At 37.4% G+C, this 15864-nt stretch overlaps 2 protein-coding genes across 2 annotated transcripts in view; one reads left to right on the top strand and one right to left on the bottom strand.

Moving 5' to 3' along the window:
- Positions 1–7702, bottom strand: part of gjb9a (gap junction protein beta 9a) — a 15198-nt gene extending 7496 nt beyond the window's left edge. Inside the window, exons 1-2 of the mRNA XM_061986715.1 lie at positions 7434–7702; positions 4221–4403 (exon numbers count right to left, since the gene is read on the bottom strand). The gene's annotated coding sequence lies outside the window, so the exon portion shown is untranslated. The remainder of the gene's footprint in view (positions 1–4220; positions 4404–7433) is intronic.
- A 225-nt stretch (positions 7703–7927) lies between these two features.
- The window catches only part of ptp4a2a (protein tyrosine phosphatase 4A2a), a 32197-nt gene continuing 24260 nt past the window's right edge, over positions 7928–15864 (top strand). The window contains exons 1-2 of the mRNA XM_061986924.1: positions 7928–8075; positions 8489–8635. The gene's annotated coding sequence lies outside the window, so the exon portion shown is untranslated. The remainder of the gene's footprint in view (positions 8076–8488; positions 8636–15864) is intronic.

Genomic DNA, 15864 nt, shown 5'->3' with positions numbered 1-15864 from the left:
TAATTAATATGATTGTATATAAAGACTATGTGAAAGTTGGCTATATCTTGTTTACTTCCCTGACGACCTCCTTAAAGTTTTGTAGCCAACCAGAAATGTTAAGCAGCTAAAATGCACCAAACCGTAAAGAGTGTTTAGCAATTTTCCCATCATGCATTGCCCGGGATTTCAATAGGTGTCATTTGGAATCATTATGTGTTGTGCGTGGACATTTTTTACAATACCACCAAGTTGACTGAGCAGTTTGTGTTACCTGTGACTGTGTGTTGACTTTTGGTGTTGGTTTTGTTTTGCCCCATGAGGGTGAAAGGTTGTTAAATGCTGTGCTGTGTACACTTCAACGCACAATTCATGGTCATTAGCCTGCAGTACTCACATTGTCCACGAGATGACTGCAACTATACTGTCAGATATTTAGAATTAAATTGAACTTGTGCTGTTTAGCACGTCAATATCGTATAGAACCCAGACCTATTTCTTCTTAAAGGATAATAATGATGGACAGACACATATTTCTAAAATATTGCTAATTAATGATGAAAAATATGTGATCCGTCATTCCCACGGGCGCAATAAAAGTGTTCTTTTTTATGTTGAGTACCGCAAATGTACTTTGGCTTTAATTGAAACTGTGTTTTTTGCGCTAATTTAAAGCTAAACACCTGATAAGTATCATTATCAATCAATCAATCAATCAATGTCTATATAAATAAACATTGATTGATTGATTAATTGATAATGATACTTACCACCAATAGAATTGTTCTCATTGGTTACAAATCGACACATTTTATGGCAGAATGTGATCTCATCTCAGTCCTGTTGTGAAACTCTCACAGCACCACAGTTACCAAAATAAAAGCACAGCACCGAGCCGCCTGTGTTCAAAGGCGTGCGGGATGAACGTGCACGGACGTGCGCACTCCTTTGTCTTCGCCCCGTTTTCCATTGCGTCACATGACCGCCGCACGCCATCCACTTGCAACACCTCCTCTCTCACAGGATCAAGTCCTGAATGTATTTCTCTGACTGATGATTCCGCTTTTTTTCTTTCTTTTTCTATCATCCCCAAATTACGTGGACCATTGATAGTATAGCACCGCTAAAGCTAAAAAGGGCCCCTAAAAAGGCGTACCCCATGGTTTACCGAAGAAACTAGAGCTCTTAAATTATCATGTTCAGTACAGTAGCATCGCTAACCCAACAAGAGACTCCTCCCAGTAGCGCCACCCACTCGGCAGATGACTTTATGAATTTCTTTAATAAGAAAATTGAACTCATTTGTCAGAATAACTGTATGTAAGTTATCACAAAACTTTATGTTTCAATGAGTTCCCGGCGAGCGGACAAAAGCTGTCTTTGATCTTACCAATCAAAAGGCTTGTAAAACTCCACTTTGTAGGGTGGGAAGCGACATGAAGGTGTCGGTTTCTTTGATGTATTGTAATCCCCAGGAAGATTTTGTCTTGACCCGAGATCTACAAAGCAGAGAGGGAGCAGGGCCTGACTCCCCTCCAGGCACCTTTTCTTTGAACTGTTTTGTAACCAAAGGCGACGGCTGTTTACGACCCCCTTCCTTTAGAAACAGCTGTTGCCATGTAATCAGGGAAACCTGACACATTAGAAAGGAGATTAAAGGGTTTTATTAACACAGTTACGAATGTATATACGACGGCTATTGCCCTCCAAAATAGTCTCTCTCTTTTTGATGAAATAACATTAGAGGAACTATTACGGCGTGTAAGTGGGATAAAACAAACATGTTTACTTGACCCACCTCCTGGGAAACTTATCAAGGAGCTTTTTGTAATATGCCCACTCACTCTTTAGTTTAGCCTTTTTCAAAGGATGAAGACCGGTGAGGTGAGGAGTACAACCAGGACTCTCCATGGTCACTCAAAGTGACCTTAGGCCAGACCTTGGCAAAATACCGCCACATATAAGATTTTCAATCCGGCCCGCCGGACATTCTACATCATATTTTTAGACCTTTAACATGGAAACTGTAGCTGCCATTATGATGTTTTTAAATGATCGTACATCATATTTTTATGTGATAATACATCATATTGTAGGTGTTTATTTCACTCTGCATTCATATTTAGCTGTTTGTTACATTTTTGTTGTGTTTTGCTCGATTGTAAAAGATACACAACTATGGAGGAGCTGGTCTGAGGAGTAAAATATGTTGTTAATATTCAGTGTTTTATTGTTCATAGTTAATATTGTAAATCCCACTTTCTTTATTTTCATGTACATTTTGGGTGTCCCATTTAGTAAAAAAAAAACCTGTAAATTCCATTCCGTTTTTTTGAGGTGGTTTGTTTTTAGAACTCTATTGGACATCTTAAAACTCATTTGTATACTCTAGCCTTTAAATCTATTATGTTAGATCCACTATGGACTGGACTCTATTATGTTAGATCCACTATGGACTGGACTCTCACACTATTATGTTAGATCCACTATGGACTGGACTCTCACTGTTATGTTAGATCAACTATGGACTGGACTCTCACTTTATTATGTTATGTCCACTATGGACTGGACTCTCACTATTATGTTAGATCCACTATGGACTGGACTCTCACTATTATGTTAGATCCACTATGGACTGGACTCTCTCACTATTATGTTAGATCCACTATGGACTGGACTCTCACTATTATGTTAGATCCACTATGGACAGGACTCTCACTATTATGTTAGATCCACTATGGACTGGACTCTCACTATTATGTTAGATCCACTATGGACTGGACTCTCACTATTATGTTAGATCCACTATGGACTTGAATCTCACACTATTATGTTATATCCACTATGGACTGGACTCTCACTATTATGTTAGATCCACTATGGACTGGACTCTCACTATTATGTTAGATCCACTATGGACTGGACTCTCACTATTATGTTAGATCCACTATAGACTGGACTCTCACACTATTATGTTAGATCCACTATGGACTGGACTCTCACTATTATGTTAGATCCACTATGGACTGGACTCTCACTATTATGTTAGATCCACTATGGACTGGACTCTCACTATTATGTTAGATCCACTATGGACTGGACTCTCACTTTATTATGTTAGATCCACTATGGACTGGACTCTCACTATTATGTTAGATCCACTATGGACTGGACTCTCACTATTATGTTAGATCCACTATGGACTGGACTCTCACTATTATGTTAGATCCACTATGAACTGGACTCTCACTATTATGTTAGATCCACTATGGACTGGACTCTCACTATTATGTTAGATCCACTATGGACTGGACTCTCACTATTATGTTAGATCCACTATGGACTGGACTCTCTCTATTATGTTATATCCACTATGGACTGGACTCTCACTATTATTTTAGATCCACTATGGACTGGAATCTCACTATTATGTTAGATCCACTATGGACTGGACTCTCACTATTATGTTGGATCCACTATGGACTGGACTCTCACTATTATGTTAGATCCACAATGGACTGGACTCTCACACTATTATGTTAGATCCACTATGGACTGGACTCTCACTATTATGTTAGATCCACTATGGACTGGACTCTCACTATTATGTTAGATCCACTATGGACTGGACTCTCTCTATTATGTTAGATCCACTATGGACTGGACTCTCACTATTATGTTAGATCCACTATGGACTGGACTCTCACTATTATGTTAGATCAACTATGGACTAGACTCTCACTATTATTTTAGATCCACTATGGACTGGACTCTCACTATTATGTTAGATCCACTATGGACTGGACTCTCACTATTATGTTAGATCCACTATGGACTGGACTCTCACTTTATTATGTTAGATCCACTATGGACTGGACTCTCACTATTATGTTAGATCCACTATGGACTGGACTCTCACACTATTATGTTAGATCCACTATGGACTGGACTCTCACTATTATGTTAGATCCACTATGGACTGGACTCTCACTATTATGTTAGATCCACTATGAACTGGACTCCCACACTCTTATGTTAGATTTGTTTTTCTCTCAATGTGGCCCCCAAGTCCAGATATTTGCCCAGCTCTGCATCAGGCCATGCTTGTTGGGACATCCAGCATCATGTACCTTTAACGGTTTTTACTGAGTATCCAGGATGGCCGTAATAACATCCTAAAAGTGAAATGTAATGAAAACCCTGCTGGCTCCGTACTTAAGGTATGTATGAAAAACCCTTACCTGGGGCTCGAACCGTCCTAAGACCGCGGGACTTCCAAAAACCAGCACAGGAAGGATCAGTTTCCGAGGGCTTGAAGTGGAACACGGAACATCTGCTGGTAAACTAGCTCGCTCTTTTCCGCCTTTCAGGATTTGTCTCTGCTCGCTCAGACTTTCCTTTGGGGATCCTGCCAAACCAGATTCCTACGTCATCACACACACACGCACGCACACACACACACACACACACACACACACACACATGCACACACCCACACCCACACCCACGCACACACGGATAGCGGGTAAAGTCACTAACATGATTCCATATTCCATATATAAAGTATAGCATTACCTACAGAACTACGTATGCATGTGTGGGTCTGTGTGAGGACTTGTGTGGGAGTGTTGAGTGTGCTTCAGAGGGCCACACCTTTTTTGTCCCACACAGTATGTAAACTACTCATTGGAATGCGAGGGTTTTTTGTGCAATTTATCCCACTGAGTGCTGTTTTGTTGACATGAACTTTAGTTCTATGGTATAGTACAGTGTGGTATAGTATGGTGTTCTATGGTATGGTAGGGTATGTTATGGTGTGGTATGGTAGGGTAGGGTAGGGTATGGTATGGTGTGGCATGGTATGCTATGGTGTTCTATGGTGTGGTATGATATGGTATGGTAGGGTAGGGTATGGTGTTCTATGGTGTGGTATGGTATGGTAGGCTAGGGTATAATATGGTATGGTCGTATAGGGTAAGGTAGGGTAGGGTGTGGAAGGGTTTTGTTGACTTGAACTTTATTTCTATGGTATTGGAACAGTATGGTATGGTATGGTGTTGTATAGTGTGGTATGGTGTGGTAGGGTAGGGTAGGGTAGGGTAGGTTAAGTTAAGTTAACGTTAAAGTACCAATGATGAACTTTATTTATATGGTATGGTACAGTATGGTATGGTGTTCTATGGTATGGCAGGGTATGTTATGGTGTGGTGTGGTATGGTAGGGTAGGGTAGGGTAGGGTAAGTTAAGTTAACGTTAAAGTACCAATGATGAACTTTATTTACATGGTATGTTACAGTATGGTATGGTGTTCTATGGTATGGCAGGGTATGTTATGGTGTGGTATGGTAGGGTAGGGTAGGGTAGGGTAAGTTAAGTTAACGTTAAAGTACCAATGATGAACTTTATTTACATGGTATGTTACAGTATGGTATGGTGTTCTATGGTATGGCAGGGTATGTTATGGTGTGGTATGGTAGGGTAGGGTAGTGTATGGTGTGGTATGGTATGTTATAGTGTTCTATGGTGTGGTATGATATGGTATGGTAGGGTAGGGTAGGGTATGGTGTTCTATGGTGTGGTATGGTACGGTAGGCTAGGGTATGATATGGTATGGTATGGTAGGTATAGGGTAGGGTAGGGTGTGGAAGGGTTTTGTTGACATGAACTTTATTTCTATGGTATGGTACACTATGGTATGGTATGGTATGTTATGGTGTGGTATGGTAGGGTAGGGTAGGGTAGTGTATGGTGTGGTATGGTATGCTATGGTATGCTATGGTGTGGTATGACATGGTATGTTAGGGTAGGGTATGGTGTTCTATGGTGTGGTACGGTATGGTAGGCTAGGGTATGATATGCTGTGGTATGGTAGGTATAGGGTAGGGTACGGTGTGGAAGGGTTTTGTTGACATGAAATGTATTTCTATGGTATGGTATGGTGTTCTATGGTGTGGTATGGTAGGGTAGGGTAGGTTAAGTTAAGTTAAAGTTAAAGTACCGATGATTGTCACACACACGAGGTGTGGTGAAATTTGTCCTCTGCATTTGACCCATCCCCTTGTTCACCCCCTGGGAGAGTAACCGTGTAATACTCTTCCATATCAGTAGGTGGCAGCAGGTAGCTAATTGCTTTGTAGATGTGGGAAACAGCGGGAGGCAGGATGCAGGTAAAAAGGTGTCTAATGCTTAAACCAAAAATAAACAAAAGGTGAGTGCCCCTAAGAAAAGGCATTGAAGCTTAGAGAAGACTAAAACTGAACTTGCTACAAAGTAAACAAAAACAGAATGCTGGACGACAGCAAAGACTTACTGCGGAGCAAAGACAAAGTACATCCGGACATGACATGACAATCAACAATGTCCTCACAAAGAAGGATAAAAACAACTGAAATATTCTTGACTGCTAAAACAAAGTAGATGCGGGAAATATCGCTCAAAGGAAGACAGGAAAATACCAAAAAAAGAGAAAAAGCCACCAAAATAGGAGCGCAGGACAAGAAGTAAAACACTACACACAGGAAAACAGCAAAAAAGTCCAAATAAGTCAGGGTGTGATGTGACAGGTGGTGACAGTACACCTACTTTGAGACAAGAGCTATAGTGATGCATGCTTGGTTATGCTTTAAAGTCATATCCAACAATTGCGACCAGGCCCGGCCCTAACCAATCTGGCGCCCTAGGCAAGATTTTAGGTGGCGCCCCCCCCCACATCGGCAGTGAAGTGTATATATGTAGCGCTGCCCTCTGGGAAGGTGCATTAAAACCAAAACAAACAGGCTAAAGAACAGCTTCTTCCCCAGGGCCATAACCATCCTGAACGGACTGCCCCATTGTCCCTCATAACTGCCTTCTCTTCGGTGCAATAACCCATTCCACCAACCACCCTGTTTTTGTTTTGGTTTTTTTCATGTATATATTCATTTCACACCATATTCATTGCACTTCTACATTTTTTTATATTTTTATATATTTGCACATTGTTTTTCTAGCATGCACACATCGCACTGTATGGAATGGCCTCAATCTCGTTACCTTGCGTAATGACAATAAAGCTGATTCTGATTCTGATATACTCACAAGAAACCGAATAGCTTTGTCTTTGACCTTTTTCCTTTTACTTACAACTATACCTAATATAATAAAGGGGTGGAAAAGTGACTATTACCTGCAGGGCAAACATTAGCTAACCAGAAGGCAATAACAATGTAAAAAAAAAAACAGCTGCTTAAAAGATCTAATACAAATGTCCCTGAGGAATGTAAGGTGGGAGTACTGTAATTACCTAACGTTACATTATTATTTTCCATAACAATTTAGCCCCCCTCCACAATATTAACCCGACGTTAAAACAGAATTAGCAATTGCCGAATCATGTGACATTAGCTTAATGCTAAAAAGCCGGGTTACTATCACATTCTGTAACAGACAAATAATTTCATGTTCGGCTCACCTACCTGCTACCTCTGTCTTTTCTCGTTTCTCCTCCTCTTCTTTTCTCTTTTTTTCTTCCCTGGGCACCTGACAGTTTTGGCCGTTTTGACATCTTGTGTTGATTTTTTTGATGTGGTGACGTCCACAAAGAGTCATGATACGGGAAGGGAAGGGGGCGTAATGTTGTAACAAATAATATTTCTATTAAATAGGCTTTACTTTTGCATTTTAATTAACGTGGGATTATTTTTTGTATTTAGAAATGTGGCCCCTGATGGACGGCGCCCTTAGCATTTGCCTATACGGCCTATGCCACGGGCCGGCCCTGATTGCGACAACAACTTTTTACTGTCGATATCGGCTACTGAGTTTCATTTTTTTTAATGTTTTCTGCTGGTGGTGTGCCTCTGGGTTTTTTTAATGAAAAAAAAAGGGCTTTGGCTCCAAAAAAAAGGTTGAAAAACACTGATTTAGAGCAGTGTTCCAGTTTGAGTCACACGCCACAACACTAGGGGGCGGTAGTGCACACTACAAGGTTGCTCACCAACCGCCATTAAACCAAAGAAGAAGAAGAAAAAGAAGAAGAAGCGGGTCATGTCATCATGTCTCCTCACGCCGAATAAACTCTTTTATTACAGCTACTGCGATATTTGAGAACTAGCACGGTGCGTATGTTTGTATCTTTTATCTACATGTATGTGACGTTTGTGTCGTCCAACTGTACACCTTTTATGAGCAGGTGTCTGATTAAGAACACATCTTCTATAACATGTACGGGACAAGCGGTATAAAACGGATGGACGGAACATGTACGGTGATTGGCTAACTGCAACATAAGTACATATATTAAATATACATTTATAAATATATGCACGCCATCGGTTAACATGTCCACCACACGTGTTGCGTTCAATGTCACGCTCGTCGTCGGAATTCAGACAGAAAATCTGTTTTACGCCCCAAAAAAAAAAAAATATCGATCGTCACTCTTCACCGATTCGAAGCGATGACGTCACTTCGGTGTGCCGCCGAAACGGTCTCGTCACGATGTAAGTAGTGTTTGTGCTGTGCACCGCAGCTCAGCGTCAAGCTCGCCGGGCCTTGTCAGAGCCGAGACCCGGATCAGCGGCGGCGGCGGCGTCGTCATCAATGGTGTGTCCACATCCAGGAGAGGTCACCTTGTCCTGCCCGTGCTCCATGATCCATCACCTCAGCCCACGTCACGGTGAGTACGAGCACAGCCGACGTGATCTTCGTTTGGTTCTATTATTGGACCGCACGGTGCACACCTTTTATGGTGCCTTCACCTGTGTCATCCGGTTCAAACGGGGGTCGGCGACCCAAAACGTTGACACATTGGGCCAAAAATACAAAAAAGTCATCTGTCTGCAGCCGGCAAAAAATTAAAAGCCGTATATAATGTGTGTTATAATGAAGGCAACACATGATGTAAAGTGTCTATGTTAACTATAATAGCCTACTATCAAAATGACTTTAAAAGTCTTATATAATGAAGACAACACATAATGTATGTGTCTATATTAGCCTACTATCAAAACAACTTTAAAAGTCTTACATAAGTGTTATAATGAAGCCAGCATATGATGTAAGTGTCTATATTAGCCTACTATCAAAACAACTTTAAAAGTCTTATATAAGTGTTATAATGAATACAACACATGATGTAAGTGTCTATATTAGCCTACTATCAAAATTACTTTAAAAGTCTTATATAAGTGTTATAATGAAGACAACACATGATGTAAGTGTCTATATTAGCCTACTATCAAAACAACTTTAAAAGTCTTATTTAAGTGTTATAATGAATAAAACACATGATGTAAGTGTCTATATTAGCCTACTATCAAAACAACTTTAAAAGTCTTATATAAGTGTTATAATGAAGACAACACATGATGTATGTGCCTATATTAGTTATATTAGCCTACTATCAAAATGACTTTAAAAGTCTTATATAAGTGTTATAATGAAGCCAGCATATGATGTAAGTGTCTATATTAGCCTACTATCAAAACAACTTTAAAAGTCTTATATAAGTGTTATAATGAAGGCAACACATGATGTAAGTGTCTATATTAACCTACTATCAAAATGACTTTAAAAGTCTTATAAAAGTGTTATAATGAAGGCAACACATGATGTAAGTGTCTATGTTAACTATAATAGCCTACTATCAAAATGACTTTAAATGTCTTATATAAGTGTTATAATGAAGCCAGCATATGATGTAAGTGTCTATATTAGCCTACTATCAAAACAACTTTAAAAGTCTTACATAAGTGTTATAATGAAGCCAGCATATGATGTAAGTGTCTATATTAGCCTACTATCAAAACAACTTTAAAAGTCTTATATAAGTGTTATAATGAATACAACACATGATGTGAGTGTCTATATTAGCCTACTATCAAAACAACTTTAAAAGTCTTATATAAGTGTTATAATGAAGACAACACATGATGTAAGTGTCTATGTTAACTATAATAGCCTACTATCAAAATGACTTTAAAAGTCTTATATAAGTGTTATAATGAAGACAACACATAATGTAAGTGTCTATATTAGCCTACTATCAAAACAACTTTAAAAGTCTTATATAAGTGTTATAATGAAGCCAGCACATGATGTAAGTGTCTATATTAGCCTACTATCAAAACAACTTTAAAAGTCTTATATAAGTGTTATAATGAATACAACACATGATGTAAGTGTCTATATTAGCCTACTATCAAAACAACTTTAAAAGTCTTATATAAGTGTTATAATGAAGACAACACATGATGTAAGTGTCTTATGTTAACTATAATAGCCTACTATCAAAATGACTTTAAAAGTCTTATATAAGTGTTATAATGAAGACAACACATAATGTAAGTGTCTATATTAGCCTACTATTAAAACAACTTTAAATGTCTTATATAAGTGTTATAATGAAGCCAGCATATGATGTAAGTGTCTATATTAGCGTACTATCAAAACAACTTTAAAAGTCTTATATAAGTGTTATAATGAATACAACACATGATGTAAGTGTCTATATTAGCCTACTATCAAAATGACTTTAAAAGTCTTATATAAGTGTTATAATGAAGGCCACACATGATGTAAGTGTCTATGTTAACTATAATAGCCTACTATCAAAATGACTTTAAAAGTCTTATATAAGTGTTATAATGAAGACAACACATAATGTAAGTGTCTATATTAGCCTACTATCAAAACAACTTTAAATGTCTTATATAAGTGTTATAATGAAGCCAGCATAAGTGTCTATATTAGCGTACTATCAAAACAACTTTAAAAGTCTTATATAAGTGTTATAATGAATACAACACATGATGTAAGTGTCTATATTAGCCTACTATCAAAACAACTTTAAAAGTCTTACATAAGTGTTATAATGAAGCCAGCATATGATGTAAGTGTCTATATTAGCCTACTATCAAAACAACTTTAAAAATCTTATATAAGTGTTATAATGAAGACAACACATGATGTAAGTGTCTATATTAGCCTACTATCAAAACAACTTTAAAAGTCTTATATAAGTGTTATAATGAAGACAACACATGATGTAAGTGTCTATATTAGCCTACTATCAAAATTACTTTAAAAGTCTAATATAAGTGTTATAATGAAGGCAACACATGATGTAAGTGTCTATGTTAGTTATATTAGCCTACTATCAAAATGACTTTAAAAGTCTTATATAAGTGTTATAATGAAGGCCACACATGATGTAAGTGTCTATGTTAACTATAATAGCCTACTATCAAAATGACTTTAAATGTCTTATATAAGTGTTATAATGAAGCCAGCATATGATGTAAGTGTCTATATTAGCCTACTATCAAAACAACTTTAAAAGTCTTATATAAGTGTTATAATGAAGACAACACATGATGTAAGTGTCTATATTAGCCTACTATCAAAACAACTTTAAAAGTCTTATATAAGTGTTATAATGAATACAACACATGATGTAAGTGTCTATATTAGCCTACTATCAAAATGACTTTAAAAGTCTTATATAAGTGTTATAATGAAGGCCACACATGATGTAAGTGTCTATATTAGCCTACTATCAAAATGACTTTATAAGTGTTATAATGAAGACAACACATAATGTAAGTGTCTATATTAGCCTACTATCAAAACAACTTTAAAAGTCTTATATAAGTGTTATAATGAATACAACACATAATGTAAGTGTCTATATTAGCCTACTATCAAAACAACTTTAAAAGTCTTATATAAGTGTTATAATGAAGACAACACATGATGTAAGTGTCTATATTAGCGTACTATCAAAATGACTTTAAAAGTCTTATATAAGTGTTATAATGAATACAACACATGATGTAAGTGTCTATATTAGCCTACTATCAAAATGACTTTAAAAGTCTTATATAAGTGTTATAATGAAGGCAACACATGATGTAAGTGTCTATGTTAACTATAATAGCCTACTATCAAAATGACTTTAAAAGTCTTATATAAGTGTTATAATGAAGACAACACATAATGTAAGTGTCTATACTTGCCTACTATCAAAACAACTTTAAAAGTCTTATATACAGGTAAAAGCCAGTAAATTAGAATATTTTGAAAAACTTGATTTATTTCAGTAATTGCATTCAAAAGGTGTAACTTGTACATGTACTTATATAAGTGTTATAATGAAGCCAGCATATGATGTAAGTGTCTATATTAGCCTACTATCAAAAAAACTTTAAAAGTCTTATACAAGTGTTATAATGAAGACAACACATGATGTATGTGTCTATATTAGTTATATTAGCCTACTATCAAAATGACTTTAAAAGTCTTATATAAGTGTTATAATGAAGGCAACACATGATGTAAGTGTCTATATTAGCCTGGTTATTTATTTACCAAATTTGTAAACAATGGCTTTATCCTTTTAACATTGGGAACACTATAATAATTCTGCCCATGTTAATCAACATTAAACTGCCTCAAGTTGTTGCTCAGATTAAATGAAATGACAAAACTTTTCTTCTACATATAAAAAGTGCAACATTAAACAGTTTCAAGTCAACTCATCATGCTTCATTTATTACAGCATTTGGGAAGCCTGTAGTTGATTTATTATGTAAATGTTATATTTTTATCAACATGTGATAGCAGGGACCCTGCCATTCAAAACTAGGCTGCTGCATTACTAATGATTAATGTAACTATAGCTGGAAAAAATGGTACAATAGTAATAGGAGAGACTATTCATCCCTGAACACCATGGAGTTCATGTAGGCTTTATGATGCACTTACATTATTATATCAACTATCAGAGACAGAAACTCTTCATTTAACATAATGTCCTTTTTTGCTGCTTCAACACAGCTCAATCAACTAAGGCTGCAGCTAACGATTATTTTTCTATCGATTAATCTATGGATTATTTTTTCGGTTAATCTATATATTATTTTTTTCGATTAATCTATAGATTATTTTTCCTTTTACCGATTATTTTTTTATTTAAAATGAAGATGAAAAAATAAATGTAGGCCAGTTTTTTCAAAAGGCATGACTTATTTACAAAAAAAAAAAGTATGGCCACTCAGTCAACATTGACAACAACATGACAAAATATTCTGTAACAATGTAAACATTTAAAACTTTTAACATTTAACAAAATTAAAAGTAGCTTATTTGCTTTTTAATGTGCAAATATAAAAGTAAACATCCAGTGCAAATCTTAATATTATGCAATAGTATAAGCATTTCTAAAGTAAAAGTATTGCTTATTTTGCTTTAAAATGTGCAAAAATAAAGATAAACATCTAATACAAAAAAGTGCAAAACGAAATATTCTGTAACAGTGTAAACATTTCAACAAAAGTAAAAGTATTGCTTATTTTACTTAATAACACAACAATGATAGTATGATTAAAGTGAAAGTTAATTGTTGGTTTGTACATAGTATATGTAACTGTTAATGTTGTAAAAGGTATTTGCACAACTAATTAACGTTAGCGTTAGCGTCTTTGTAAACACTGAACAGGCACGCCAAACGCGCCTCTCAGAGCGAAACAGTGTTTTAGTTTATGAATTTACAACGCAGATACAAATGACACATTCATGTTTTTGTGTAATGATGACAACGTATACTCACGCGGACGATTGACTAGTTGATGGTGATGGCAAGAACGCTGTCGGGTGTTTTCTTTTCAAATGTTCCTTCATAGCCGTTGTGCTGCTATGATAGGCCATTTCCGCTCGACACAGTGTGCATACAACAACTGTCAAGTGTTTTGCTTTTTTCGCTGTGCTTATCCCACACTTGAAGGGATGTACCAATGCTGAATGTGGCTTCTGGATTTCACTCAAAAGACCAGACCGTAGTTACTTTTTCCTTTAGTTTGCAACAGTTTTTCCAACGAAGAAACAGCTTCTTTTTCCTTCTTTAGTCTTTTTAGCAGTCTTTAGCAGTGTTAGTAGACTTTAGTAGACTTTAGTTTCTTTAGCTGTCATTAGCTGTCATTAGCTGTCTTTAGTAAGCTTTAGTAGCCTTTAGTAGCCTTTAGCTTCTTTAGTAGCCTTTAGCTTCTTTAGTATGTGAAAAACCTTTAAGGACAAAACACCACAAGATTAACATGCTGTAAAAAATCAATCAATTATCAATCCCATAATTTACAATTATTAATTAGGCTATCAAACTCTTAACCAGTAAACAAGTGCAAGGTAATGGACACATCTTTTCCCTTTAAGTTAAAACAGATTTTAAATAAATTGTCTCAACATAAATGCACCAAGATACATATAAAATACATTTAAACCCAGAAACACAATAGATAAATGCAGCAGAAAACCCAATATGCAAATACATAAATACCTAACCAATTAACCACCTATTTAGATACATATTTAAAATCCATATTCAATATAAATATATTATTAATTTAGCAGTGAAACACTCAATCTTAAACGCTGTCTACTGGTAGAAAAATGCCCCTTTTTCTATGCCCTCACCAGCAGCCAATGATCCAACACAGTTAAATCCAACACTTTAAGTTGAGCGACTTCACCCTCCTGATGAAGCAAACTGCAACATTTATCAAACTAAGAAAAGAATATCAACACTTCCTTACTAAACAACAGTTACACAAACGGTGTGTGTATTTAGCCTCCAGACCAAGCACGCTACATGCACACAACTCCCCCGCAACCCGCAACAGGTGCGCCACACCCACAAAGAGAACTAAAGTGCAATCTTACCGGCTGTCCGTTCAGCTTTTGGTTTTGGTACACTTTTGGCACAACTCTGGGTTTTCTGTAATGAACTAAACCTTTTTCCACTCTGCGCTGGCGTCTTTTGTACTCCTTGATTTGACACAGCGGTCTAATTACCGGGCTCGCGCACCAGCAGATGAGACGGGAGTGCGCCGCGTTATACCTGCACGTGAACGTAAACTGATCGGCTCTGATCATATAAGCCGACTGGCCGAAAAAATGCCAAATTATATACATTTCCTGGGGTTGCCGAGGTGAATAGGGATGCGGATGTGCTCTAAGATAAAATATACTTTTATTAAGTGGGGTTTGGCTGGTTGCTAAGCAGCCACGGTTGCGAGCTCGCGCTTCAGCTGACGAGACAGCTGTTCGCCGCTACAACATTATTAGGCCGTTTATTGAAATACTCCCACACTTTTGACGACTTTTGGCGTGCTTTTTTCCCCTCGCTCGCACCGCTCGCATCTTCTGCTTTGCGCTCCGCCATGACGGTAGTGTGACGTAAATATGCGACGCGTCGACGCACAAAAACGGCGTCAACGTATTTACGTAACCGATGACGTCGACTACGTCGACGCGTCGTTTCAGCCTTACAATCAACACAGAAAAAGGTAAAGTGAAATAACAGACAGACAGGGCTTTGCTGTCCGTAACACACACACACACCGCAAAATGAGCTAACGTTACGCTAAAAGCGAATTAGCCTTCACCTCAAGCCAGGACTACAAGCGAGCTGAGCTGCCTTTTATATTTCTAGAAGGTCATTGGGCTCATAGTGATGTTACTAGTAGTTGACTGGGAGGTGTTTATTATCATTTGGGGAGAGTCTGCTGCCTGATGATTACCTGCTAAACGCTAAGCACTGACTACATGCGCTCTGAATACACACTGCTGATTGGCTGTTACCGCTCTGTTTGTAACCAATCAGATGGTTGTGTGGGTGGGACAATGCTGGGTGTGTGTAGAGGACTGACAGAGACAGAGGCAAAAGGAAGCGAAGGCGGCTCCTTAATATGTTTGTGTGGAAACTCGTTCGGTACACCTCCAAACCGAACCGAAACCCCCGTTCCGAAGCGGTTCAATACAAATACATGTACCGTTCAGTGTTCATTCATTTATTTGTGGCGGCCCGCCACGAAAGAATTACGTCCGCCACAAATGGATTTTTCGGCTTTTGAC

Source organism: Nerophis lumbriciformis, linkage group LG26, assembly GCF_033978685.3.
Source record: "Nerophis lumbriciformis linkage group LG26, RoL_Nlum_v2.1, whole genome shotgun sequence".
In the NCBI taxonomy this organism is placed as follows: Eukaryota; Metazoa; Chordata; class Actinopteri; order Syngnathiformes; family Syngnathidae; genus Nerophis; species Nerophis lumbriciformis.
The sequence above is the reverse complement of the archived record's forward strand: the minus strand, read 5'-3'. Positions and strand labels throughout refer to the sequence as shown.